This window comes from Mastomys coucha, unplaced genomic scaffold, assembly GCF_008632895.1.
Source record: "Mastomys coucha isolate ucsf_1 unplaced genomic scaffold, UCSF_Mcou_1 pScaffold14, whole genome shotgun sequence".
NCBI classification, from domain to species: domain Eukaryota; kingdom Metazoa; phylum Chordata; class Mammalia; order Rodentia; family Muridae; genus Mastomys; species Mastomys coucha.
Genome location: NW_022196896.1, coordinates 1,768,423 through 1,793,414, shown reverse-complemented (window position 1 = coordinate 1,793,414; position 24,992 = coordinate 1,768,423). Strand labels below are relative to the sequence as shown.

General features: G+C 37.3%; 1 protein-coding gene across 8 annotated transcripts in view; it reads right to left on the bottom strand.

The window, feature by feature from the left end:
- Positions 1-24,992, bottom strand: part of Lingo2 (leucine rich repeat and Ig domain containing 2) — a 1,215,328-nt gene that overhangs the window by 320,924 nt on the left and 869,412 nt on the right. Inside the window, exon 6 of one of the 8 annotated variants that reach the window (XM_031366386.1) lies at positions 23,481-23,532. The exons of the other annotated variants lie outside the window; for them this stretch is intronic. The gene's annotated coding sequence lies outside the window, so the exon portion shown is untranslated. The remainder of the gene's footprint in view (positions 1-23,480; positions 23,533-24,992) is intronic. 8 annotated transcript variants of the gene reach the window in all.

Sequence of the window (24,992 nt, the reverse complement as noted above, 5' to 3'; positions counted from 1 at the left end):
TTTTGCAATAGAATCTTTGTGAGAAACTAAGACACTTTGAAAATGAATTATAATGAATGTGTTTTATTGTAAATTTCAATAATTATGATATAAATATTTTAAATTAGTTTTAACCCATGTTACAAATAGTTCCATGGTTTACAGAAGACATGGTATACAGAAATTATTGATAAAAATAATGTTATTGTTATGTATGAATTTAAAACTAAACAAGACAAAAATAAAACGAATGAAGGCATAGATAAAATTAAAACCTACACAAACACTGCATTTTCGTGACTTTGTCTACCCTTAAGTGGTCTTTAACTGAACCGTGCTTTTCTTCATCTCTCCTCATGCACAGCACTACAGCCTTTTGAGTCTATGGCCTTGCTTTGAAGAAAGCTTTCCAAAGGATCCTCTCTGCACTTAGACACTCATTTTATAGGCTATTGATTTGTACTTGTTGGTTTGTTGCTCTTTAAACATTGTCTAGGGGATGTGTTTCATCTTCCCCACAGAGGCAGGCTGCATAGCCCCCCTGGGCAGCTAACAGAACTAGAAGAGTGGAAAGCATCCTGTGATTTCACTGCTCTCGTTAAATGGCTGTTCAATGTGTTTTGCAATATTTGTATGGAAGCAACTCATTTTTCCAAACAAACATCAAAAACATAATCATAGGAAATATGGAAAGAGCTGGGTTATCAATACTCAAGTTTAGGGTTATTCAGACTCTAAAATTTCAAAGCTACTTCTGCAAATGATTTTTAAAATCAGAGGAGTTCTTTGCTGTTAGCCACAAACATATTGCTTTTAGTTCTTCCCCCTTCATTAGTCACATAAAGTACACTTTCTTCTCTAATAGGCAGACACCACCCAGAATTACTAAGATTTCAAAGCATTAGCTGCACTTTCATGTATAGTTTTCTATTTAATCGGCTCAAAAACTATGAGCTGTACTTACTTTCTGCTGAAGAAAGGGATGATCAGAATGATTGAGTTATTTACCCAAGGGCAAGCAGCCTTGGAAAAACTACAGCCAGAATTCCAATGACCTTCCTTGATAGTGCTGTGTTATCAATTAAATGCTTATAGATTGAATTTGAACAACTTGCTCAGTCTATGGATGAAGAGCGTAGTCTCAGGAAAGTGAAGTGACGAATCTGAGGGTGTTTGGATCACGGGAGGATCTATGTGAACACCTAAAGGCAGAATGCTCCTGCCTCTCCAGCACCAGGTCTCTAGCATGCTCAGCATGGTGTCTCAACATTATAGATTTCCAATGCACTTGATTTTAAAGAACTATGTTCGTGGTAGTTTTATTTTAGAAAGATGCCAAAGCCAACAAACAGCACACCAGTATTTCTGAGTACACATTTTAAATGAGCAGAATTTGCTGAAAGCAACAGATGATCTTTCTCATCACTCTCTCCAATTAAAACAATAGAGACATAAGGAGAAAACGGTCTTAATAGATTGTAACAAAGCCACTGATTTTACTGTAATATAAATAACACATTGCTATTTTGCCGATGCCCATTTTGTATATTCAGCTGCATTACTAGCAGCTACAAACATGAAATAATCTCTCCAAATATTCATGTAATATTAACCTAATATTTTCATTTTGTAACTTAGCAGGAAACCTAACATGACACAAAGAAGGATCAAGGACAATCCCATTAACATCTAAATCCAGCACTGGAGACTCACAGATGATTCTCCAAGTTTTCAGCTCTAATCAAAGGTGTGTAATTCTGATCTGATTATGGTGTGCAACCTTTCTAACTCAAACAGGACATGTTCCTCTTTGCATTTTATTTCTTTAAAATGCAGCATCTCTGCCTCACTTTCCCCAGCTTTTCTCAGCTGAAGGGTATCTTCTTTTCATGTGTATTTTCAACTTGTGCTCTCTCTGTGTGCCACTAAGTATTAACTAAAAAATGTTTTAAAAGATAAATAAGATATCCTTTTAGAGGCATGGGGTGTGCAGTACAGGCCACAGGTGAAGGAAACGCAGAAGGGAGACCCTTGTTTACTTTACAATTGTCTCTTGTCCACAGCAATTTGATGTCAGACTAGAGCTGAAACAGGAGGGACCAGCACTGTGTAACTATATGTTCCTATTGACTCTGGCCTGACTCCTTACTTGTTTAAACCTAAAGCTCAGGCAAATATCATTCACAATGGACTCAGCTCCTGAATCTGTGTCTCTTTCTACACACACATTTCTTCCTATGTATTTAACTACTAAAGGAGAAAAAGAAAAAAACATTCACATCCAAAATGTGGGGTAGAATGTACTTAAATCAATATTTTCAGTAATGTTTACAATTTTAAGATTTTTTTTCATAGAAATATCTGAAGTCATGGATCAAGGTTTCCTTGAGACTAGAAAAGGATGCTCACATTAAGACTGAATAAAAGAGGAACAATGAGATCAAGAATTGATGAAACAGAAGAGAAGCCACAGAGAAAATTGACAAGGCCTAAGTTTTTTTTGTGTGTGAGAAATACTAAAAACTTGTCAGACACAGAATATAAAATTTACAAATATAAAAGACAACACTGTATTTCTTAAAGCCACTAGAAATGAGCATCTTATATATAACTTTATAACAATGGTTTTGACAATGTATATGAAATAAATATGTTCCTTAAAATGTCCTGAAAAAGCATGTCATAACTAAGCAAGTTTGTTACATCAAATAAACTTAATTCATCACTTAAAAACACTTGCACAATTATTAAATGTTTTAAAAATACTGATGTTTGTTTTGAAAATCATTTTAAAAGCTGAAAGAGAAATATTTTTCAAGATATTTCATAAGTACAAAAATAAACATGAGTGTTTCCAAAGCCTAAATACTTTCAGGAGTGGTCTAAATATGTCATGTTTTAGATTTATTTCTAGCTCTTTAAGGAACCTTGACATTGATTTTCATTGTAAGTGCATCAGGTTGCACTAACACCAACAGAGAATAAGGGTTCTTTCTTTCAACATCCAAACCAGCATTTGTTGCTATTCTTTTCAGTCTTAGCATTTCTTAATGGCTAAGATGAAATCTCAAATTAGTTTTAATTTGTACTTCCCTGATGAATAAAGATTGTGAACATTAAAAAAATATATTTCCCAGACATTTCTTTCTCTAAGACACACATATACATACAGCTAGCACTGCTGGGCTCAGAATGTTTCTGACCCCTGTGGTTGAATTAGAGAAGGCTGAAAGAAGCTGAGGAAAAGGGCCATCCTGTAGGAGGACCAACAGTCCGAGATCTTTCCGACACTGGACCACAAAACAGGCAGCATTCATCCACTGATAGGAGGCCTCCAACACACATACAGTAGAGGACTGCCAGGTCAGTGTTCATTCAGAGATGATGTGCCTAACCCTCAAGAAACTGAAGGCCCCAGGGAGTTTAGAGTTCTGGTGGGGTGGAGGGTGGGGACAAGTGGGTGGGGAGGAGGTATGGGATGTGGAACAGTTGGAGGGTGGATAGGGGGAATAAATATGGAGTGTAAAAAATAAATTAATATAAAAAACCAAAATTGAGTGATGAATTAGTTAAGCCACTTGATTCTGTCAGTGGCTCCCTCACATGTTGCACCTGCCCAAGAGCTCTGAATTTGTAAGTGAAACACACACACACACACACACACACACACACACACACACACACACACACATACACACACCAGCTAATTTTGATATGCCTTGACTAGCTCAATGGCTGGGCTCATCTAAACCTCCCTGCAGCTAGCACACATTCCCTTCCAGTACTCCTGGCTTACCATCTTCTAAATCTATATTTTATCTTTGCTGCTCTGTTACCTTCTGGACAGCCCCTCATAGGCCTACATTCCCTTTCGATCTACATTATTGGATGCTTTCTCTCCAGCAGCTGGAGAGAAATCTGATCTCTTTCCCTCTGAGTCATGGTGATTCTCATCTTCTCCCTCTCTTCTTGGTCACTTGCCCTTGCAATTTGAAAGTCTCACCTTCCTCTCCCTTCCCAACCATTGGCTGTATTGCAATTCTTTTTTATTTTTTATTGGGTATTTTGTTCATTTACATTTCAAATGGTATCCCCTTTCTCGGTTTCCCCTCCCCCTTTCTCTGCTTCTATGAGGGTGCTCCCCCACCCACCCACCAACTCCCAACTGCAGTTCTATATTACTAGTTGAAGCCAGCTGGGGGCAGGGACTCTTAACGTCTGGAAGTGTCAATTTCGGGAGCAGAATTAAGACAAAGCATTAGAACCAATTCCCAACACACAAGGAATTGAGAGGAAATAGTGGTTAGGGAAGGAACTTAAAGGTAAATTTAATCAAAAGACATTATATGCACTAACAAAATTCTCAAAGCATAAACTATAAATAAAATAGAGTTACAGGGTAAGAATCTTTAAGTATGTAGAAATGCAGAGAAATAAATTTCTCCACGGCTTCCAGTCAGAAGAAATAATAATAAAGAACATTTGTAGCCCATGAGATGTCTATTCAATAATGCAGGCTTGATAGCTTCCTAATAATGGGGAATTTTTACAAGTTGGAAGAAAAGGAATGCCATTATAAAGGAGATTTTACTAGGAACACCAAAAAGAAATAAATTTATTATTTTAATGTACTTTTAAAACATCATTTTTCTGCAACAATTAATATAGCAGTTACAAATGAGTTTTGTTATTCCTCCTGCTCCTCAAAGTCTATTTACCCATTTGATGATAAATGTGTTATTAATGGTCCAAAGGGTGTCAAAGAATTGTATAGACAAAATAAGTTTTAAAATTTGTTTACCAAGTTTTACATTCATTCTGTCTGCCAGTGTCAGCTTAATAGTTTAGTATAACTTTAGACTTATATTTCAAAAGATAGCATAATTGTAGATCATGAGTGTGTATGTGTGTATTATGTAGCTATATAATAAACTGCATGGAGTAGAGGCTTGAATAGACTTGGCCCCCATTGACCCATGTGTCTGAATGCTTGCCTCAGAAGAAGGGACACTTTTAGGAGGTGTGTCTTTTTTGAATAGGTGTGGTCTTGTTGGAGGAAATGTGTAACTCTGGGAGTGTTCTTTGTGCAATCCTAGTGCTCAAACCGTGAGCATGATGGAAGAGAGCCTCCTGTAGAGGATCCTGGGGAGGAGAATCTCTCTCCTGGCTGCCTTCAGATCAAGATGTAGAACTCTTAACTCTTCTAGCAGCATGCCTGTCTGGACACTTCCATGCTTCCCACCATGATGATAATGAATGAAACCTCTAAAACTGCAAGCTAGCCCCAATTAAACATTTTCCTTTCAGCATTGGTTGGGTCATAGTTTTTTTTTCACAGCAATGGGGACCTTAACTAAGATGACTGGATTCATAAAAAAAGAATGGAGAAACAGATAACACCACACAATCAAATCAAATCCAGTCATACATATACAGAGACTAATGCAATATGTTGAAATGGAGCTTAACTTTGAAAAGCAATTTTAGTTGGGTATTTTTACATATTGAATATGATTTACCATGATTTAGTTTGAAGGTAAAACATAAGGAACCATTTGATAAAATTTGACAGGGATTGATAATATTTTCTATCAGGAAGTATTGAATGGCTCTCCTCAATCTGGTGAAGGTCATTAAGTTAGAGTCAGCATCACACATAGGGTTGAAGACTGAAATCTCTCCTGTGTAGGATCAACTTAAGTCAAACGTGTTGCTAGGAGGTCATACTGAGGTCCAGCATTCAACAGTACCAAATATGCCATTTTCAGTCAACATAATCTTAGATGGACACAAAATTACAGAATCTGATAGAATTAATAAGTAAACTTGTGGGATTATTCAATTTGAGGCTAGTATACAAATAATTAAGATTTTTCTCCATGTCAGCAAAAAACAGTATCAAAAAATATTTTAAAATACAGTTATGGCACCCAAAATCATGACTAGAAAATTCATTAAAAGATACATTTAGTGAGTAGAAATGTAAGACAGTCCCCTTAATTTATTCCTTTGCTATTCTTATCCTGTCATTGGTGTAGAGACCTAAGATCATGGTAGGATATCATTTTCACAGATACACATGAATTGATACCCAGCTGTGAAGAGAGAGAAAGGAGGTCTTGGGTAAGTTTGGCCTGATAAGGTAAACCTGTGACAGAAAGCTAAACTTCAAAGAAGTTCCTTCTTGTTAGCTTGAAGACATAGCCCTCTCATGTAATACAGGGAAAGAAAATGAGTTCTTTCATTTTCATAGTTAGGAGACTTGGAAAGTAACTCTGGGTTCTGAAAAACCTGCCACCAATGACAAAACAGTAAATATTTCTATAACAAAAACTAATAGTACAAAGAAAAAATTTAAAAAGGGTAAATAAATCCCATTAGTCTAAATTTAATGAAATCTGTGAATGAGATGCTAAATAATTTTTTTGATAATGCAATAGCTATAGAAGACCAAGTAAAAACCAAAGCTGGATGAGTTTTAAAATCTTGACTTTTAGACATCCCCTGAAATGAGAGGAAGAGGGTAGAATACTGACATACGTAGATAAAAATCAAAGCAGTAACATGCACAAAAATAGTCATTTTAACTGAGCATCTGTTATAAAAATATAACACTGACATGGAGACCACACAACAAACTTAGTTCATTGGTCACAACAGTTACAGAAGGGATCTAAAGAAAGTCAGAAATGCCTGAAAAATAACATTCTGCCCTATCTACAAAACTGTGCTTTTACAGAAACATATAAACAAAAGATTTTAAGCATATATAATGAAATACCAACACTGGTTAAAAACAGACAGATATGACTTTGTGGAATATACTCGCAGCCACTATCTACCACTTGGTCTGAAATATTTCTTTTAAAAGATAATCTTACGCCTGGCGGTGGTGGCACACGCCTTTAATCCCAGCACTTCGGAGGCAGAGACAGGTGGATTTCTGAGTTTGAGGCCAGCCTGGTCTACAGAGTGAGTTCCAGGACAGCTGGGACTACACAGAGAAACCCTGTCTCGAAAAACCAAAAAAAGATAATCTTGAGTGATGGCGATGGCTCAGCAGGTAAGAAGCCTGCCTCACAAGGCAGACAACCTCATTTCAGTCTCTGGAAGTGTTGTAATGAGCTAGATAAAGTGGCATGTGTTTATAATGCCAACACACCTGTGGTGAAGTGGAAGGTGGAGACAGGGAAATCAGCAAGTAGTCCATGGGTCAGCTATCCTGCAGCATGCAGCAGAGTGAGGACAGTAGAGATGGCATCTCAGCAAGAGGGAAGGAGAATGCCCACTCCAGAAAAGCTGGCAACTAACTCCATACATATGCAGCAGCATGAATCTTAGGACAGGACATCCATGTGTGCTACAAAGCTTGAGGTCCCTGGAGAGCATGCAACATTTACCTCACAAAGATTTCTACCAGTAGGACACTGACAAATATAGGGATGAAGTCTTTGCCATCAACATTTCCTTTTCTAATGTTAATTTCAGGATACTTGTGGGTTTGTCTCCTAAAACTAAGTTTTACTTAGCTTATTATTGGTAAAATCATGCAAAATAGAAAAAATTAATTAAGAACCATGGTCCACCATCCCTGTGTCTAAGGATGAAAACTGAATACTCATGGCATAACCATCACTAAGGCCACATTTGTTAGTATATTGCTTTGGAGGTAAATGTCAGTATATTAATTTCATAGAGATGGATAAGGGAACACAGACCCAAAAGAGAACGCTTCTAGAAGAAAACATGGGATAAAACACAATCTACAAAATAATTGAGAATATAATTTAGGACTTCATGTTATGAAAAGTACTGTTAAGGTGGTGAAAAGATAAGCCAGGAGCGGGGACAATTTGCAAAGGACTTACAAACATAATAACTCTTAAAACTCAGTAAATAAGCAACCCAATTGAGTCAGGCAAAAGATCTAAATTTATATTTTATCAGAAAAACTACATGGATTTCAAAATAGTGCCTAAAATCAACTCTCAGAACAAAGTACATAAAAAGGCAGCTTGAAAAGCATCACAATGGTAAAGAGCACTTACTGCTCTTCCAGAGGACATGGTTACTTCCCAGCACCCGCCTCAGGCAGCTTACAATCTCCTGCAATTCTAGTTGAAGGGAATCTACCTTGTTCTGGTCTTGGTGGATTACCATACACATACGCTATTATATACATATATGCATAGCACATACATACACATACACACATATGTATTTATGTATACACATGTATACATATGGATATATGTACATATATAATATATATATATACACACATATATATGAAAAAACCAAATAAACAAATATCATCCAAAAGTAGCACAAAAATGTAACTCTGCAAGTATTATATTAGATGAAGATCAAAAGTGGGAACAAACGTGGGGATGCAGCTCAGTTGTTAGAGAATTTTCCTAAGAAATGTAAGATTTAAATTTTACTTTCATGATGGAAAAAATGCAAAGCCTACAAAACTAGGATTTAGCAAGGGTGTAGAGAAGCTTGAATTGTTATAAAATATTGATGCAACCATAGGATAATAAAATCACTCAGAAAACTGTTTGGGTTTCTTTCTTTTTTTTTTAAAGATTTATTTTTTTATTATATATATGTACTCTGTAGCTGTCTTCAAACACACCAGAAGAGGGCATCAGATCTCATTACAGATGGTTGTGAGCCACCATGTGACTGCTGGGATTTGAACTCAGGACCTCTGGAAGAACAGTTAGTGCTCTTAATCACTGAGCCATTTCTCTAGCCCTGTTTGAGGTTTCTTAAACACACTTATAGCTACTACATTTCCAGCCACTCAGCATTGAGGCTTTTTGCTCATAACAAAGGGAAAGGTCAAACCCCTTCTTTGTAACTGCCAAGAAGCATATAACGTCCTTGACATGTGTGTGGGTAAGTCAGTGTTCTGTCTACCCAGCAGCATTCTGCACTGTCATAAGAAGAACTCAACTGTTCAATGCACAGCACCCTGGTAATCCAGACAGTAAATATTCCAAAGGAAAGAAGCCAGGATCTCGAGAAGTCCCCTTCCCCAAAGAAGACACCTACTTCCATTTAATCTATATCAGTGCAGTCATGTGTTATTTTAGGAAGCATCTCTGTGTTTACCTGAGAACATGCACATGAAACAGAAAGAAAGAATTTCAAGAAAATACTTGGTTGCTGTGGCTTTGTTCATTATCTTGACTATGGTTCTAGAAGTATCTGTGTATCTAAACTCAATGAAAATATATAAAATACGTACAGCTTATAATATGTTTGCTTCAATTGAATAATCAACTTGATGAGATAGATTAAATATAACTTTAAATTTCATTTAAATGCTATATTAAATGGTATACAGTTATCCTATTATCTATAACACAACCCCTACACCTAAGACTCAAGGAACATTATAGTAAACTGCATGAAAAAAATTTAAATCAGAGAACCAAGATATCTTCTGAGTAACACATAAATTTCTCTCTCTTCTAGAACTGAATTCCTCATGTTACTGAAAAGTTCAACTGGTTTCTAGAGCAGCAATAAGGTCTCTACTGAATTTAGGTAAGTTCTTGGTTATCCATCAAATGTCTGCCTTCTTCACGTAGATATTAGTTTTGTTGTATTCGATACTAATGAATACCTGATCAATCTCTACTTTGAAAGTAGTCTTACCAAAGTGAATATATCTACTGGCCACCTGAGTTCTTTTTATTATTAAATTTGAAATTAAACTTTGATAACCTTGTAATGCATGTATATAAAATTTTATTTATAATTGAGAATACATTCAATAAAGAGGGATAATACAGATAACCAAGTAAATGGAAGATGGTTTCTGGTCATATGATTGAAACTGAAGTGGGCTAAGGAAAAATCATGAAAAAAAAACCCATAGATTACTATGAATGAAAATGCTGAATCAATGTTTAAGCTGAATAGTAACTGAATAAGACTGAGGTTTGCACTGACAACAGAGAATACTGTATAATATTGTAATGTTTGACCCTGAAAAGGAGCTTGTGACACCTAGAAAGTCATTAGATTAACTTTCAATTAATTCCTATCAAAAATTATTTGGATTTTGCCCAATATTATAGTGCAATTGCTGTACTTCTAAGAATCCCAATGTGATTTCATTAGTACTCTCCAGGACAAAGTAGATTCACTAATGGACTGCCCCAGTTGCAGCTCCCATTTGAAATAATCACTTACATTACTCTTATCCCATAGGAGATTTCATAACAGACAAAATCACCTTGTGACTTTATACTTAATCAGGGTTCTGCTGTGTCAGGGAAAAACAAAAAACCTGACCTTCTTGTTTTCAATGACCCAAAGGGAGTTATTTATTGCATGAAATGCCATGAAACCCCCCAAAATATAGAGTATCTAAGGCAGACATAATAAATCATCACAATTTTTCATACAAACTGACTAATAGTCCAGGTTCTGAGCAAAATACCAGCAGAGAATATTGCTGACACCTGTCCCAAGGACTGATGAAGAAAGTACATCGAATGAAAGTTTAATCACTGATTTCCTATTGCACAGTCAGTTTCCTAATGAGACCACATAATTACAAGTGAGAGAATTCAGATCCCTGGCTAATACATAATTATGTCTGGAAGCATAGCTACTAAACTGGGAAAGTGAATCATTTTAGGAAGATACTTTGCAAATGTAAGCTAGGGAAATATTTAATGAAGGGGGTGTCCTGGGTTTCTTGTTTACACATTCAAAATTTTAACAGAATTTTGAGCAAGATCCAAAAGGCGCAAAGGGTTATATTTTGTTGTTGTTTTTTTTGTTGTTGCTGCTATTGTTGTTATTTTGCAAAAGCATTCACTCAATAGTATAACATGAAATTCTGTGAAATAAATGTTTGATAAGATTCAATTATACAGGCATCATTGAATTTTGGGAAAGTTGATGACACACATTCTTTTTCCCTTTTGTTCTAGAATGATTACAATTCCTGACATCGCACCGAAAGAGCAGAAAGAAGTTGAAATCTCTTAAACTTTGTCACCCTCTGTAGAATTGCCTTCTGTTGCCCTGCTGAGTGGAGATGGATGCTTTCAGAACCTTCAAACATCTCTTACTGAAATTCTATTTGGAGAGAAGATTCTTGTCAAGTGCAAGTTTTTCAATGGAGTCTGTGCCAAATAATAAGCTTTTTCTTAATGCAAATTGGAATTGGATGAATGTAAGGAGTTCCAGTGAATAGCAAGCCAAGGTCTTGTCCATGCTATGGCTAGCCAAATTGATGGGATTCTACATGGGCCTGAGGATGGTACTTGTTTAAGAGGACCTAAAATGTGGGTAGGCTGCTATTGAATAACATGAGAACTTCAAACAAAGTGACCAGTTAGAAGTGATTTTTGGTATTGCAAAATCCTAAAACATAATCAGAGCATAAAATAACATACTTGAGATTGCTTTCTTCGCCCTCTCAAGTGAGACTGAGGTGTCTTGGGTATCTTGGGTATATCTGCATCTTGGGTATTCTGTACTTTTTTTTTCCTTTTAGCTAACATCCATGTATTAGTGAATACATACCATGTGTGTCCTTTTGGGTTTGAAAATATCATTCAGAATGACATTTTTTAGTTCCATCCATTTGCCTGCAAAACAAGGCTGTCCTCTTTCTTAATAGCTGAGTAGTATTCAATTGTGCAAATGAGCCACATTTTCTGTGTCCATTCTTCTGTCATAGGAAATCTGGGCCATTTCCAGTCTCTGGCTATCACAAATAAGGGTGCTATGAATGTAGTTGAACACGTGCCCCTATGGCATGGTGGGGCATCTTTGGGGGTATATTCCCAAGAATGGTGTAACTGGGTCTTCAGGTAGATCTCTATTTCCAATTTTCTGAGAAACTTCCAGATTGATTTCCAGAGTGGTTGTACCAGTTTGCAATCCCACCAGCAATGGAGGAGTGTTCCTCTTTCTCCATATCCTCTCCAACATCACCTGTGGTTTTGATCTTAGCCACTCTGATTGGAATCAGAGTGGGATCTCTGGGTGGAATCTCAGGGTCGTTTTGATTTGCATTTCTCTGATCACTAAGGACTTTGAACATTTCTTTAGGTGCTTCTCAGCCATAGTACCTGACTAATACAGATGTAGAGGCTCATAGCCATCCATTGAACTGAGTACATGGTCCCCAATGAAGGAGTTAGAGAAAGGACCTATGGAGCTGAAGGGTTTGCAGCCCCCTAGGACGAACAACAATATGAACTTACTAGTATCCTCAGAGCTCCCAGGGTCTCAACCACCAACCAAGGACTGCACATGGTAGGTCTGATTGTTCGACAGCATGTGTATAGTAGAAGATTGCAAATTCAATCACCAATAGGAGGAGAGGACCTCGGTCGGCCCTGTGAGTGTTCTGTGCCCCAGTTTAGGGGAATGCCAGGGCCAATAAGTGGGAAAAGGTGGGGTGGCAGGCATGGGGAGAGGGGAGGCAACAGGGGTTTGTTCTTGTTGTTTTTGTTTGTTTGTTTTTTGGAGGGGAAACCGGGAAAGGAGAAATGTACATGTAAATAAAAAAAATATCGAAAAAAAAAATAGAAAAAGAAATTCCTCTGTTGTGAATTCTCGGTTTAGTTCTATACCCCATTTTTTGATTGCATTGTTTGTTTTTTTTGGTGATTAGCTTTATGAGTTCTTTATATTTTGGTTATTAGCCCTCTATCAGATGTGGGGAGGGAGGAAGGGATCTGGGAGGGAAAGTGGTGGGTAGAGGGGAACCTGATCTGGTATAGGGTGAGGAAAAATGACTGAAGCCCTGAGGGCCAGCAGTAAGAACTAACTAACTAGTACCTCCAGAGCTCCCAGGGACTAAACCACCAACCAAAGAGTCCACATGGTGGGACTAATGGTTCCAGTAGCATATGTATAGCAGAGGATGGCCTAGTCGGTCATCAGTGGGAGGAGAGGCCCTTGGTCCTGTGAAGGTTATATGCTCCAGTGTAGGGGAATGCCAGGGCCAGGAAGTGGGAGAGGATGGATTGGTAAACATGGGAAGTGGGGAGGGGACAATTTTTTTTCTTTTTTTTTTTCTTTTTCCAGAGGGGAACTGAGAAAGGAGATATCATTTGACATGTAGAAAAAGAAAATATCTAATAAAAAAATAATGGAAACAGGCAACCTTGTAAGATAGGAGGTTGAGGAGACCCTCCAGGATACACCAGCGACTTGGGAGGAGAGAGACTCTCAGGACTAAAAGGGAGGGGCCTTAGATGAAATACTGGACAGTAGAGAGAGGAAATTTATAGAGCCTACCTCCAGCAGGAGGACAGGGCATCAAGTGAGGGAGAGAGGACCCATTCCACAGTCACAACTATGACCCATAATTGTTCCTGTCTGAAAGAATTACAGGGATGGAAGTGGAGAGGAGCCTTAGCGAAAGAAAGTCTAGAGACAGGCCCAAATTGGGATCCAGCTCTAGGGGAGGTCGCAAGGCCTGACACTATTACTGAGGCTATGGAACACTCACAAAAGGGAGCTAGTATGGCCACACTCTGGAAGACCCAACAAGCAGCTGAAAGAGTCGGATGCAGATATTTGCACCCAAAAAAGGACAGAAGCAGCTGACTCCTGTTGAAAAGACTGAAAGAAGTTGAGGAGAACCTGGTAGTGGTAGTGCAGGCCTTTAATACCAGTACTCGGGAGGCAGAGGCAGGCAGATATCTGAGTTCAAGGCCAGTTGGTCTAGAGAGTGAGTTCCAGGACAGCCAGGACTACACAGAGAAACCCTGTCTCAAAAAAGCAAAAAACAAAAACCAACCAAACAAACAAAGAAGCTGAGGAGAAGGGTGATCGTGTAGGAGGACAAGCAGTCTCAATTAATCTGGATTCCTGAGATCTCTCCAACACTGGACTACCAAACAGGCAGCATACACCAGCTGATATGAGGCCCCCAACACATACAGTAGAAGAATTCTGGGTCTGTGTTCAGTCAGAGATGATGCATCTAACCCTCAAGAGACTGGAGGACCCAGGGAGTTTATAGGTCAGGTGGGGTAGGGGATGGGGACATCCATGTGGAGACAGGTGGGTGGGGAGGAAGTATGGAATGTGGGACAATCAGAGGGTAGACAAGGGGGATAAAATATGGAGTGTAAAAAAATTAATTAACTAATTAATTTAAAGAAATAACATACTTGGATACAGCTCCATGGCTCAAGAACAAATATCTATCACTTAATCCTTAGATCTAATCTGAAACTCAAAACACAGTTTAGAAATGAGGACAAAGTTTAGAAATCAGGGAGATACTGAACTTTAGAGTAAGAAATTCCATTAGAGATGATAATTCTTCATTTCATGTTTCTTTTTTAATTACATATTTTCTTTATTTACATTTCAAATATTATCCCCTTTCCTTGTTTCCCTTCTGAAAACCCCCTCTCCCCTCCCCACTTTCCCTGCTCACCAACCCACCCACTCCCACTTCCAGGTCCTGGCATTTCCCTTCACTGGGACATAGAGCCTTCACAGGACCAAGGGTCTCTCCTCTCACTGATGAGCAACAAGGCTATCCTCTGCTACATATGCAGCTGGAGCCATGAGTCCCACCATGTGTACTCTTTGGTTGGTGGTTTAGTCCCTAGGAGCACTGGGGGTACTGTTTGTTTCATATTATTGTTCCTTCTAAGGGGCTACAAACCCCTTCAGCTCCTTGGGTCCTTTCTCTAGCTCCTCCACTGGGGACCCTGTGCTCAGTCCAATGGATGGCTGTGAGCCTCCACTTCTGTATTTGTCAGGTTCTGACAAAGCCTCTCAGGAACAGCTATATTAGGTTCCTGTCAGTAAGCCCTTGTTGGCATCCACAATAGTGCCTGGGATTAGTGACTGTCTATGGGATGGATCCCCAGGTGGGGCCATCTCTGGATGGCCATTACTTAGAGATGCTAATTCTGCATTTCATGTTTTAACTCCTTTGTAAGACACCATTGAGTAGGTTCTCTATTCAGGATCTTGCCTTTATTTTAGAGTTGAGGAACATAAAACCAGAAAGATGAGGTTATTTTCTCTAGTCACTTTGTGCACATATATACTATATGTTATATAGTGTGTATATCACATCAAACATGTGTATATATCATATATGTATATGCACATAAAGTATAAATTATATATAATATTTATGACATATATAATGGTATATATGAACTATGCATATGAAATATAACCTTACAAATGTAATATCTCTATCTAGTGTTAGGGACATAGGCTAGGGATGAAGTGACAAAACTTTTATTGTTACATTAAAATAAAAATCTGTAAATTTCAGTAAAAATCATGGCAAATTTTAAAATGTTGAAAGATATCAAGAAGTTAGAATACTCTGATTGCTAATAGTTCCCAATAAATGGCAACATTATAAAATATGAACGAAGGGAAAACATATATAATACTCTATATAATACTCTGTGCCTCTTCATAGAGCAATATTGCCTTTCTGAACCTTCCCTTGTGTTTCTAGAAGTTTTTGAAGTCATGAACTCTTTTTTGTCTGAGGAAGTGTAAGTTATTTATATCCCCTGAAATTTTATTTTACTACTCAAGTATCAAGTATTAATAAAAAGAAGATATGTATGTATGTATCCCAATTTCTAGTTCATCTCTATTTATTAAATTTGATTAATGTCCATTAAAAATCATGCAGCTCTCAACTTTTGTTATAATAATGATGTATGACTTTTAAAAATGTATAATCCTCTTACTGTGGTACAAGCCCAAAATAAGAACAATTTTTAGACATTGGACTTCATTGTAATAAGGCTGTCTTCAATGACCCTCACATCACCAAAGGATTTTACCTCCATCGTAGCTAAGCTGAGAGTTGATAGTTCTGCTGCACCAAGAAATGAATTGTAGGCTTGATATTTGGATACAGACTTCCTGTTATGGTCAAAGCTATTTGACTTGAGTGAGTGACTTTATTCTCAGCCCACAGAGAACAGGTTACATTCATTTAAGAAATGGTGTAGGTATTAAGATGGTCTATCCATAAAGTCATTCACCAACTGTTTCAATGAACAATGGTTCTGCTTGGAGGGTGGCACAGACATTAGGTGAGGGTAAGAATTTTGTTCATTAGCTGTGATAATTTGGAAAAGTATTCATCTCAGAGAAAGAGTAAATGCAAAACAAACAAAAAGATTTTATATATTTATGTTTATTTAAGAAAATACTAGTAGTGATGTATTATTTTGAAGTATACAGTTAATAGGTTTGGAGTTATTTACAAATTTATATTGAGAAAAATGTATTTTCACTATTGCTGTAGACAAACATCTACATAAGACTGTTAAATTGATTGTTGTTTTATATCAACTTTTATAATACTCATTTTTATTGTTACAATATTTTATAAATTTTAAAGAATATGACAAAAAATATATTGTAAGTATTGAAGGGGAATCTCTGGGAGGAGTGGGGGTACAAAAGGGAAACAAGAATGTGATTTAATTCTATTTACTTAAGATATGTTCTTAAATGTTAACAAATTCAGATAAATTGAAATCATGTAACTTTTCTCATCATAATGCAATAAAAGTTAAAAAAAATGTATAATCCTTAGTGGGTAAAGGGTGTGATTCTGGGCCAGACAGTCTGAGTTTACCAAGTTTAAAGTGACTCTCTTGTCATTTCACCTTGTGATTATCATCCCAATTTCAAAGTTCCTCTTTGCCTCAAGTTTCTCCCCTGTAAATACAGATGACAGTATATAATCCTCATTTTGCAGGATTCCTGAAAGTTTTGGTAGACAAATTTTATTAAGTATTTAGTAAGTATTTGTATAAAATAAATAGTGTATAAAGGGGAAAATGCCACGGAGAAGGCAGACTAGAAGAGAAACTACATTTGTAAAGCCAAGAACACAGAATCCAATGCTCAGCCCAGCACTCTCCTGTGTTACTGTGTAAGTACAGTAACAACCCAACAGAGGAGTTCAATACCATTAGGTATTTAAGCATGGAGTTATTAAGACTCGATATTTAAAAGTGTAGAGAAGTTCTTTTATTGTTGAGAATAGTTTTCACACTCCTTTTTTTTTTCATTTCCGCATGAATTTGAGAATTGTTCTTTCTATCTCTGTGAAGAAGTGAGTTGGAATTTTGATGGAGATTGCATTGAATCTGTAGATTGTTTTTGGTAAGATGGCCATTTTTACTTTGTTAATCCTGCTGATCCATGGGGATGGAAGATAATTCCATCTTCTGAGGTCTTCCTCAACTTCTTTCTTCAGAAGCTTGAAGTTCTTGTCAAAAACATATTTAACTTGCCTGAGTCACACCAAGATATTTTAAATTATTTGTGACAATTGTGAGGGTCTTGTTTCCATGATTTCTCTCACAGACCATTTATCCTTTGTGTAGAGGAAGGCTACTGAATTGCTTCAGTTAATTTCATATCCAGCTACTTTGTTTATCAAGTATAGGAGTTCTCCAGTAGATGTTTTGGGGTTGCTTATGTATGCTAAGTAAATACCATCTGCAAATAGTGAGACCTTGATGTCTTCCTTTCTAATTTGTATCCCTTTGACTTTCTTTTGTTGTCTAATTGCTCTGGCTAAAACTTTGAATATTATATTGAGGAAATGGGGAGTGGGCAGCCTTGACTTGTCCCTGATTTTATGGGGATAGCTTCAAGTTTCCCTATATTTAATATGATGTTGGCTATTGGTTTGTTGTGTATTACATTTATTATGTTTAGGTGTGAGCCTTGAATTCCTGATCATTCCAACACTTTTAACATGAAGGAGTGTTATACGTTGTCACAGACTTTTTCATCATCTAATGAGATGATCATGTGGTTTTTCTCTTTGAGTTTGTTTATATAGTATACTATGGGTACTACAGAGCAATAGTGACTTAAAAAAAAAAACAGCAACAAAAACTGCATAGTATTGGTACAGATAAATTTAAATCAATGGAATAGAATTGAAGACCCAGAAATAAACCCATACACCTATGGTCACTTGTTCTTTGACAAAAGTCCAAACCATACAATGGAAAAAAGACAGCATTTTCAACAAATGGTGGTGGTGCAACTGATGGTCTGTATGTGGAAGAATGCAAGTTGATCCATTTATATCTCCTTGTGCAAAGCTCAAGTCCAAGTGGATCAAGGACCTCCACATAAAACCAGATATGCTGAATGTAATAGAAGAGAAATTAGAAAAGAGCCCCGAATACATCAACACAAGAAAATTTCCTAAACAGAACCAATGGGTCAGGTTCTGAGATCAACAATTGACAAATGGAACCTCATAAAATTGAAAAGCTTCTATAAGGCAAAGGACATTGTCAATAGGAAAAAACAGCAACCTACAGACTTTGAAAACATGTTTACCAACCCTATATCAGATAGAAGGCTAGTAACCAAAATATACAAAGAGCTCAAGAAGTTAGACTCCAGAGAACCAAATAACCCTATTTAAATATGAGGTGTAGAGCTAAACAAACAATTCTCAACTGAGAAATATCAAATGGCTTAAAAGCACCTAAAGAAATGTTCAACATCATTAGTCATCAGGGAGATGCAAATCAAAACAACCCACCTCACACCAAACTGAATGGCTGAGATTAAAACTCAGGTGACAGTAGATGCTGGAGAGGTTGTGGAGAAATAGGAACACTTCTCCATTGCTGGGCAGATTGCAAGCTGCTAAAACTACTTTAGAAAACAATCTGGCTGTCCCTCAGAAAATTGGAAATACTTCTACCTGAAGACTCAGCTATACCACTACTGGACATTTACCCCAAAAATGCTCCAATGTATAATAAGAACACATGCTCCACTATGTTCATATTATTTATAATAATCAGAAGCTGGATACAACCAAGATGTCCTTCAATGGAAGAATGGATACAGATAATGTGGTACATTTACACAGTGGAGTAGTACTCAGCTATTAAAAACTATGACTTCATGAAATTCACAGGAAAATGGATAGAACTAGAAACTATCATTTTGAGATAAAAGGACAAATATGGTATGTATTCACAGTAAATGGATATTACCCCAAAAGCTCAGAATACACCCAATAGAACCGACAGATCACATGAGGCTTTGAAGTAAGAGCAAAGTGTGGATTCTTCAATCCTTTTTAGAAGGGGAAACAAAATAACAGAGGAAGTAGAGGGAGGGAAGAACCTGGGAGGGAGAGAGGATGGGGAGGAAAAAAAGGGAGGCAGGATCAGGAGGGAAGTCCAGATGGCCAGGAAAATGAATAGAAATATGTAGCAGTAGGGGCTTGGGGAATTGGGGAGAGAAAGTCCCAGGCTCCAGGGAAGCTAGAGGCTCCCAGGACCCAATGAGTAGGACATTAGCTGATATACCCAACAAAGTGGAGATAGAACCTATAGAGACCACCTCCAGTAGAGAGGCACAGCCTACAGTTGAGGGATGGTGCCACCCACCCATCTCAAAAATGTTAACCCAGAATTATTCCTCGGGACCCTATTACTGATGGCAATAAATGCTTGCTGAGAGAAGCCTGGTATAGATGTCCCTTGAGAGGCTCTGTCAAACCTTGACTAATACAGATGCAGATACTCTCAGCCAAGCATCAGAATGAGCCCAGGGACCCCAATGAAAGAGTTAGGTGAAGGACTGAAAGGCCCAAAAAGGATTGCATCCCCACAGGAACAACAAAAATATCAACTAACTGGAATCCCCAGAGCTCCCAGGGACTAAACCCCCAACCAAAGAGTATACATTGATGGGTCCATGGCTTGAGCTACATATGTAGCAGAAGATTGCCTTATCTAGCATCAATGGTAAGGGGGACCCTTGGTCCTGTGGAAGCTTGATGCTCCAGTGTAGGGGGATGCTAGAGTGGTGAGGCAGGACTGGGTGGGCAGGTGGAAGTGCACCCTCTTAGGGGCAAAGGGGAGGGGGTTGGGATTGGGGGGTTGTGGAGGGTAGACCGGGAAGGGGGACAATATTTGATATGTAAAATATGTAAATAAATAAAATAACCAATAAAAAAGTATAGAGAAAGATACTTAATATAGTACACTGACAATTCTGAAAGGCATTCCAAATGACAGTCTGAAACTTGAATGGTAATAGCATGAGGTTCTGTAACTAACTATTCTAGTCCTGTGGACATAGAGCAGACATAAGGCTTCTAATTTATGTGCTTTTTTTAATCTCCCAAACATCTTCCCATCAGGTGGACATACATAGTGTGCAAGGCACTCTGACAGCACTCTGCTTGGCAAGCTATTTCTCAATCTTGACAACACATATCCTTCACTTTAGATTTGATTGATTGATTGGTTGTTGATTGATTTTTTCAGTGTGTCTGAATATGTATATGCCATTTTAATCTAAGTAGTACCTGTGGAAACCAGAAGGTGGTGTCAGATCTCCTGGAGCTGAAATGGCCAGTGGTTGTGAGTTTCTGACAAGGTTCTCTAGAAGAGCAGAAAGTGCTTCTAGCCCCTCATCTTAGCATTGAAGGCATATGGAAGATGTTAACTTTATTTTGTAGGAATATAAAGGTCTAAGAAATAGTTGTTTTCATTGTATTTTCATGTTCTAATTATTGAATAATCTATTCTATAGGCAGAGATTAATTCTGTTTTGATGATTCAGCACAACTGTCATTGAAGCATATTATTAAGTTACATTACAACATGTGTGGCAATGTCAATGTGGGCTTCAATATATGTTTTCCAGAAGAGGGAGGTATAATTATCTGGACAGGCTAAGAATTCTAAATTAACCTTATTTATCTCACTTTGGAGAGCTGAAAGAAATGTTTGCATCAGTCAGCTTTTCATTCTGTGTGACAAAATACTTGAGAATGTAATTTAAAGGTTAATAGACATATTTTAGCTCTTAGCTCTGGGCCATGCTAAGTACATTTTGTTCTAGGTCACTGGCCTGTGGCCAGGCAGTACATTATACTGGAGGATGAGCCAGAAGAAAGCTATTTATTTTATGGGAGCCCTGTAACAGAGAAAACATCCAGAAGTCTCTGAATACAAGTTAGCCCTTTCCTAGACACACCCCTTAATAGCAATGCCATTGTCATGAACCCATAAGCCCCGAATACTGTCAACAGATGGGTACTAAGTCTTCACCATATGAAGTATTTTGAGAGACACTTTATATACTAGCAATAAGACTTTCAAGAAGTCACACATCTTGTGAAAGTGACAATCTTTTCCCATAGATTAAATAAGCTGTTTTGTGTCTTCATTTTATTTGTAAAGTTCTTCAGGCTTCTTTTAGTAAGACAGCATGGAAGACAGCAAAAGGTAGAACTTCAATGGATGAAATAAAGGAAGTATATGCTATGAAAATTCTATGGATATAATTTGAATCTGAGTATAATGAGACTGGATTTTAATAATCAGGTTGCCATTTCATTATCACAAAAATGGAGTCTTTAAATAAGATGCTTTCGATGGATAGTAATTCTGTTCTGCTTTTCTCCCATCTGTTGTCTTGGTTCACATAAAGGTGGCTGATGCTAAGGATGAAATACTACATTAATTTATACACAGTACAAGGAAGGCTAGAGGTGCTAGCCCTTACTGACTTTCAAAGGCTCCTGTCTACTAATTTAAGTCAAACTTTTGTCTGCCACAGAGTGAGGGCCAACTTTTAAATCTTCAGTAATGCAGTCCTGGCAAACCCAGTTTCAAGCTTTGTTGGAACTAAGCATATCAAAACAAGAAGAGATGAAGGCGTAGCTTGAATGGCTACTCTCGCAGACATCTGTGCAGTGATTCACATCAAAAGGCCATCAGCAAGTAATACACTCATGCTGTAGCCATCCAAGAAGCAGCTGAGTTGAAACAGGTACCTGGCCCCTTTATCCCACCAGGATTCCCATGTCCTTTCAAGGTTGGCTGAGTTAATATCTAGCTACTGTTGGACTAATTTACTTTACAATTGGAACAACAATGACTTGAAGCACTTCTTCCTTCATAAACACATAAGAGATGCAAAGGAGAGAATTCCTTTAATTTCAATATTTCTCTAGGATACCAATAATTGAGTGATAACTCTGAATTGTAAATTATCACTTGAAATAAGTGCAAGCCATAAACATCAAATTATTCACATATTTCTTTTGTTTGATATATTCACGAGCCTGCATTATACTCCTGTTTAATCTCCAAATTTATATTCTTGGGTGGGAATGAACGATTGCAAAGTGTGTGCTTCGTTCATCTTAGAATTCTCACAATAATTTTAGGAATTTACATTTTGTTTTAGGAGACTCAAGAGGATAAATGTCTTGCCTAAATCCAGGACTTCTTTCAGGGACAAAATATAATATTCATCTGGCCCAGCTAAAGTAAAAGCTTTCCCAGAATTACAATCAAATGTGCCTACTTAGATAAGAGGTTCCAAATGGAAAATCAACTGTTCTGTTGGCCAGTAACATAAATTCTTCCTGGCATCACTGCCCATGTGGGTGTTTAACAAGTAGGAGTGTTCAGGAGAAGGAATCCTGATATTTGAAAAATTGAGGCAATAAAAAGCAATAACTGAAAGCATTTGTTACTAATGATTATAATAATAACAATACCAATATTTGAGTGCTTTCCACAGTCCAGATATGGGATCATGCAACTACTTGACAAAACATCTCATTTAGTCCTCATAAGAATAGCTGTTATTATTTCCTACCTTTCCAAGTTAAAAATTGAGACCTTAGAAAAATTTACCTACTTGTCTAATTTTCATGGTCACTGAGAGGCAGAAAGTACCTTAGAATCTAGGACTGAATTCAAAGCCTGTTCTTTTTATTCATAGGTTAAAATCATTTTTAATAATAATTTGCCTCTTATACTTACTAAGAATTATTATAAAATATTAGGTACCCGATAGAAACACAAGAAGTATCTAAAGCAGAAATTCCAAGGAAGATGGAATATCTCAAAGTCATCAGATCAGACCACAAGATGCAATGACAAAATAGTAGCTTCTATGCTAGAGGATTAGACATCCACAGTCTAGCTGGTTACCCTCCTCTCCATTTTTAGAGATATGCTAATCTACAAAACTCTTTTGATCAGTTGTTTAATGAGCAAGAAGACTCCATACCTAGGAAATTGCCATCAGATGCTATTTCTGACTTAGAAACATTCATAACCCTCTGAAAAGAAATGTAGTCTTTCCTAGTCATTTAAAGAGGAAACCAAAGGGAAAAAAGTAATTTGCTTGAGGTCACATATATGATTAGTTGGAGAGACAGTAGAATTGAGGTCGCTTAACACCAGCCTGACACTCTATCAGAGAACTGAAAATTCTTAAAATTCTAAGGGAAGTTACAATTATTGCTGTCAATCTCTATATTTAAGCATTAATGAAACACATGTGAAACCACAGGCATTATGAATGGTGTCATAGATAGCACACTTAACTGCGACAGTTCTAGTGGTTGTATTTATTTTTCCAGATGTGTGTTCTGCTCTTAAACCTTAAGGGGTGGAGTTAAACAAAATTAGAATTACCTGTGAATTTGATGAGACAATGGGATTGTTTACTGTTGCGGTTCCCTCAGTTCTAGGGATAAAATAGGGATGATAACTTTAGGCTCAGGACTCAGAAAAAGGAAAGGCTGAGGCAGTAATGCATTGCACAGTCTAATGAAAGAAGCCTGATCCATCTCTCCATGAATGGCAGCTTCATTACCTTCAAAAGATCTCTTCTCAAAGATGCAATTCAATTGAGGACTCTCAATCCAGACTGAGACAGGGGATTTGCTTCTCCGCCAATTCCCTCACACATCTGTTCCCCTTCTGTTCCTTTCTTGATGTGAAAAAGCCCTGTTTGATCATGGTAGGACACTGAAACTCTGCAAGTCCTTTTAGCTGGATTCAAGTACCAAAGAGATTCTTGCAGTTCAGAATTATATTCTGATTGACAGCAGCAATAATTGAATGCACTTTGTCTTGCAGCTGCCAATCCATGACAAATAATGATAGCTCATTTAATCACATTTCTTAGGAAGAATAAGGATAAGTTGCTTTAATTTTTGCTACTTTAAGTGTTTTTAATATTAACATGCTCACACATTAGCATTCATTCATTCCCTTCTCTCAATCAAACTGAAACACTCACTTTGACAAAAGAAATGCTGAACAAAAGGTTGCATACAGACCACCACATTTGTTTGTTTATGATGGCACCATAGAAAATGCCCAAACAAGTTATTATTTCAAAAATTAAGAATCAAGAAGCCAGAGATCTGTTCAAGACATAAATGCCCTGGCAAATACAGAATGGCAGGGAATGCATCAGATGGACTGTGTCATGTGCTGCACGTAGGAAAAGATGGCGAGGTAGCATACACTTCAAAGACACACACAGAAGCACACTTGATGGAGCCTGAGAAGTCTCTCTCACTGATTATAAGAGTTATTGCAGGCCTACTGATGGTCTATCCTAGTTAAGGCTCCTTTTAAGGAACAGGAAATCCAAACTCTTGAAGATGATTAAGTTTTGTTTGTTTGTTTGAGCCTTAAAATTCTGATTAGCCAATAATCTGAGGTAATCACTTAACCCTTTGAGAATTTCATACAATGAATTTTGCCCATCGTTTTTCACCCATCTCTTTTCAGATCCAACTCCCACCTCCAAAACCACACAGCTCCCTGTTCTCTGTGTGTGTCTATTTTAAACCCATCTAGCCCAATTCGTGTTGTCTAATACTATTAGTCATGTGGCCTACTCTGGAGTATACTTCTTATCAGAAGGCCATATCCATAAGAAAACTGACTTTTTGCATTAATGGTTTCAAATGTGTTAAGCTGAATTTGTCCCAGAGAGGTCAGTTTATTACTATACCTTCTGAAACGTAATTTTTGACATGAAGAAAAAATTTTAAATCTTTTAAAATATCCTTGAGGAGTTCACATTTTAAATCTGTGGGCATAATATTCCTCAGGATTATGTATAGTTCTCATATTCTTTTCCTGTAACTATATTCTCTTTGATAAAAGAACATAAGAAGCAAGCCAAAA